Source organism: Oncorhynchus mykiss, unplaced genomic scaffold (genome assembly GCF_013265735.2).
Source record: "Oncorhynchus mykiss isolate Arlee unplaced genomic scaffold, USDA_OmykA_1.1 un_scaffold_343, whole genome shotgun sequence".
NCBI lineage: Eukaryota > Metazoa > Chordata > Actinopteri > Salmoniformes > Salmonidae > Oncorhynchus > Oncorhynchus mykiss.
In genome coordinates this window covers 30,001-35,000 of record NW_023493791.1, presented here as the reverse complement: position 1 = coordinate 35,000, position 5,000 = coordinate 30,001, and positions in this window count along the sequence as shown.

The window sequence follows — 5,000 nt, the reverse complement described above, 5'->3', positions numbered from 1 at the left end:
AGCACCTGCCCAGGACAAGGCTCAATATCCTCCCACCACCAAGCTGGGCAACGTGGATCAAAAGTTAGGACACATCGGGCGCCGAAGGGTCTGGTCAAACCACTAAATCGGTCGCCGGCGGGAAAATGTCCAAAGTACCATGGTTCTGAGGGTCTGACTTCCCTCAAAACTGTCCGTTACTCATTTTCTATTCGGACTGAGCAGTTTGACACCACCCCCGTCTCTCTAGGACATGGAAGTCCTGTTGCCAAAAACCAGGTTTCTGAAATCGCGCCGGTACCTGTCTGGTCGACCCGCCACTGAGTGTGTAATCCAAAACAGGCCAAATATCGATGAAGCCCTGAACCTCACAGGGCTTCTGTGCGCCCCACCATCGGGGGTCAAATTCAACAAAAACGTGATAAATCAAAAAGTACACATCCGATCTTGATGGGGTTTTTTTTGCACGAAAGTGCATAAATAGACGAGCATTTACATTCAATTAAAAACGTTTTTGTATAAAACATTTTAATAGGAAATCGTGTTTCAAGTTTTGGGAAAAAAGTGAATGTCACAGGATGCATAGGTTCCTGTGGATGCGAATTTTTTTTTACATTATGTAATTGTTGCCCATCACGAGAGAGGGTATGAGACGAAATTTGGGACCTCTAGCCCTTCGGGAAGTATTTTTAATCATTTTTTGAAAATTACAGAAATTGGTCGAAAAAATGACAGAGTCCCACTTTTCACAGCCGTGCACCTGGTGATTGAAAACGTGCATCTGGTAACCCAAAAATGCGGTTCTCAATGCGCTTGCCGGTGTTACAGATATACATGTCCGATAATGATGCACCCTACTACGGACCTTTTTCAATGGGGGTCGGCCTGAATTATTTATGGAAGGTATGATTACTTTTTTTTTCTCCGTGCAACTGGTGATTGAAAACGTGCACCTGGTCACCCAAAACACGGTTCTCTATGCGGTTAGCGGTGTTCCCGAGATTCATGTCCGATAATGATGCACCCTACTACGGACCTTTTCAATGGGGGCCGGTCCGAATTATTTATGGAAGGTATGATTTTTTTTTTCTCTCTCCGTGCAACTGGTGATTGAAAACGTGCATCTGGTAACCCAAAACACGGTTCTCTATGCGGTTAGCGGTGTTCCCGAGATTCATGTCCGATAATGATGCACCCTACTACGGACCTTTTCAATGGGGGCCGGTCCGAATTATTTATGGAAGGTATGATTTTTTTTTTTTTTCAACACTTTTCCCCTCTTTTTCTCTCTCTGCCGGGGCCGGCCCTGGGTGCTTTATGGACGGTTTAAAACATGACTATGGATGCAAATGCTCATTTTCCTCCGTGCACCTGGTGATTGAAAACGTGCATCTGGTAACCCAAAAATTATAAAAGGGTTTTAAATACTTTTACCCGTCATTCTATTGATATAGCCCGCTAGGGGAGTGCCCCACTACGGCCCTCTCTCTGTCAGGGCCGTCCTTGGGTGCTTTTTACACACTTTAAGAAATCACGATGGATGCAGATTGCTATTAATCCTCCGTGCAACTGGTGATTGAAAACGTGCATCTGGTAACCCAAAATTTCAAATATGGTTCAAAATGAATTTAAAGGCACCCCTCTCATTGTTGCCCGCTATGGGAGCACCCCACTAAGGCCCTGTCTCGGTCGGGCCCGTCCTGAGTGCTTTATAGACACTTTAAGAAATCGCGATGGATGCAGATTGCTATTAATCCTCCGTGCAACTGGTGATTGAAAATGTGCAACTGGTGATTGAAAACGTGCACCTGGTCACCCAAAACACGGTTCTCTATGCGGTTAGCGGTGTTCCATCTATTCATGTCCGCTTATGGCGCACCCTACTACGGACCTTTAGCAATGGGGGCCGGCCCGAATTATTTATGGAAGGTCTGATGATGATTTTTTTTTTTTTTTCACCATCTCTTTCTCTCTCTGCCGGGGCCGGCCAAGAGTGCTTTATGGACGGTTTAAAACATGACTATGGATGCAAATGCTCATTTTCCTCCGTGCACCTGGTGATTGAAAACGTGCATCTGGTAACCCAAAAATTATAAAAGGGTTTTAAATACTTTTACCCGTCATTCTATTGATATAGCCCGCTAGGGGAGTGCCCCACTACGGCCCTCTCTCTGTCAGGGCCGTCCTTGGGTGCTTTTTACACACTTTAAGAAATCACGATGGATGCAGATTGCTATTAATCCTCCGTGCAACTGGTGATTGAAAACGTGCATCTGGTAACCCAAAATTTCAAATATGGTTCAAAATGAATTTAAAGGCACCCCTCTCATTGTTGCCCGCTATGGGAGCACCCCACTAAGGCCCTGTCTCGGTCGGGCCCGTCCTGAGTGCTTTATAGACACTTTAAGAAATCGCGATGGATGCAGATTGCTATTAATCCTCCGTGCAACTGGTGATTGAAAATGTGCAACTGGTGATTGAAAACGTGCACCTGGTCACCCAAAACACGGTTCTCTATGCGGTTAGCGGTGTTCCATCTATTCATGTCCGCTTATGGCGCACCCTACTACGGACCTTTAGCAATGGGGGCCGGCCCGAATTATTTATGGAAGGTCTGATGATGATTTTTTTTTTTTTTTCACCATCTCTTTCTCTCTCTGCCGGGGCCGGCCAAGAGTGCTTTATGGACGGTTTAAAACATGACTATGGATGCAAATGCTCATTTTCCTCCGTGCACCTGGTGATTGAAAACGTGCATCTGGTAACCCAAAAATTATAAAAGGGTTTTAAATACTTTTACCCGTCATTCTATTGATATAGCCCGCTAGGGGAGTGCCCCACTACGGCCCTCTCTCTGTCAGGGCCGTCCTTGGGTGCTTTTTACACACTTTAAGAAATCACGATGGATGCAGATTGCTATTAATCCTCCGTGCAACTGGTGATTGAAAACGTGCATCTGGTAACCCAAAATTTCAAATATGGTTCAAAATGAATTTAAAGGCACCCCTCTCATTGTTGCCCGCTATGGGAGCACCCCACTAAGGCCCTGTCTCGGTCGGGCCCGTCCTGAGTGCTTTATAGACACTTTAAGAAATCGCGATGGATGCAGATTGCTATTAATCCTCCGTGCAACTGGTGATTGAAAATGTGCAACTGGTGATTGAAAACGTGCACCTGGTCACCCAAAACACGGTTCTCTATGCGGTTAGCGGTGTTCCATCTATTCATGTCCGCTTATGGCGCACCCTACTACGGACCTTTAGCAATGGGGGCCGGCCCGAATTATTTATGGAAGGTCTGATGATGATTTTTTTTTTTTTTCACCATCTCTTTCTCTCTCTGCCGGGGCCGGCCAAGAGTGCTTTATGGACGGTTTAAAACATGACTATGGATGCAAATGCTCATTTTCCTCCGTGCACCTGGTGATTGAAAACGTGCATCTGGTAACCCAAAAATTATAAAAGGGTTTTAAATACTTTTACCCGTCATTCTATTGATATAGCCCGCTAGGGGAGTGCCCCACTACGGCCCTCTCTCTGTCAGGGCCGTCCTTGGGTGCTTTTTACACACTTTAAGAAATCACGATGGATGCAGATTGCTATTAATCCTCCGTGCAACTGGTGATTGAAAACGTGCATCTGGTAACCCAAAAATTATAAAACGGTTTTAAATACTTTTACCGGTCATTCTATTGATATAGCCCGCTATGGGAGCACCCCACTAAGGCCCTGTCTCGGTCGGGGCCGTCCTTCAGTGCTTTATATACAGTTTCATATATTACGATGGATGCAGATTGTGATTGTTTTCCAAAAGACCCGTGTGCATCTGGTAACCCAAAAATTATAAAACTGTTTTAAATCATTTTACCGGTCATTCTATTGATATAGCCCGCTAGGGGAGTACCCTACTACGGCCCTCTCTCGGTCAGGCCCGTCCTTAGGTGCTTTATATACAGTTTAAGATATTACGATGGATGCAGATTGTGATTGTTTTCCAAAAGACCCGTGTGCATCTGGTAACCCAAAAATTAAAATATGGTTCAAAACCCGGGTAACACCACTCTATTTACGGACATGACAGTAGAGCTTACCCCCTGGAGCTATTGACCTCCAGGCTTGTAGGCCCTTACTCACCACCCGGGTATCACCCCTCTATTTCGGGGATGATACCAGCAGGGGACCCCCCCCACCTCCACAACCTCGCATACCAGGTGAACCAGGGCACCCACACTTAAGCACCCCTCCTCGGACATTAAAGCAGATAACCGCGCTGTTATGAACCGCGTGCACCTGGTCACCCAAATGGAACTTGTGCACCTGGTCACCCAAAAGGACCGGCGTGCACCTGGTCACCCAAAGGCCGGCGTGCACCTGGTCACCCAAAAGGACCATGTGCACCTGGTCACCCAAAGGCCGGCGTGCACCTGGTCACCCAAAAGGACCGTGTGCACCTGGTCACCCAAAGGCCGGCGTGCACCTGGTCACCCAAAGGACCATGTGCACCTGGTCACCCAAAAGGACCATGTGCACCTGGTCACCCAAAGGCCGGCGTGCACCTGGTCACCCAAAAGGACCATGTGCACCTGGTCACCCAAAGGCCGGCGTGCACCTGGTCACCCAAAGGACCATGTGCACCTGGTCACCCAAAAGGACCATGTGCACCTGGTCACCCAAAGGCCGGCGTGCACCTGGTCACCCAAAGGACCATGTGCACCTGGTCACCCAAAGGCCGGCGTGCACCTGGTCACCCAAAGGACCATGTGCACCTGGTCACCCAAAGGCCGGCGTGCACCTGGTCACCCAAAGGACCATGTGCACCTGGTCACCCAAAAGGACCATGTGCACCTGGTCACCCAAAGGCCGGCGTGCACCTGGTCACCCAAAGGACCATGTGCACCTGGTCACCCAAAGGCCGGCGTGCACCTGGTCACCCAAAGGACCATGTGCACCTGGTCACCCAAAGGCCGGCGTGCACCTGGTCACCCAAAGGACCATGTGCACCTGGTCACCCAAAAGGACCAT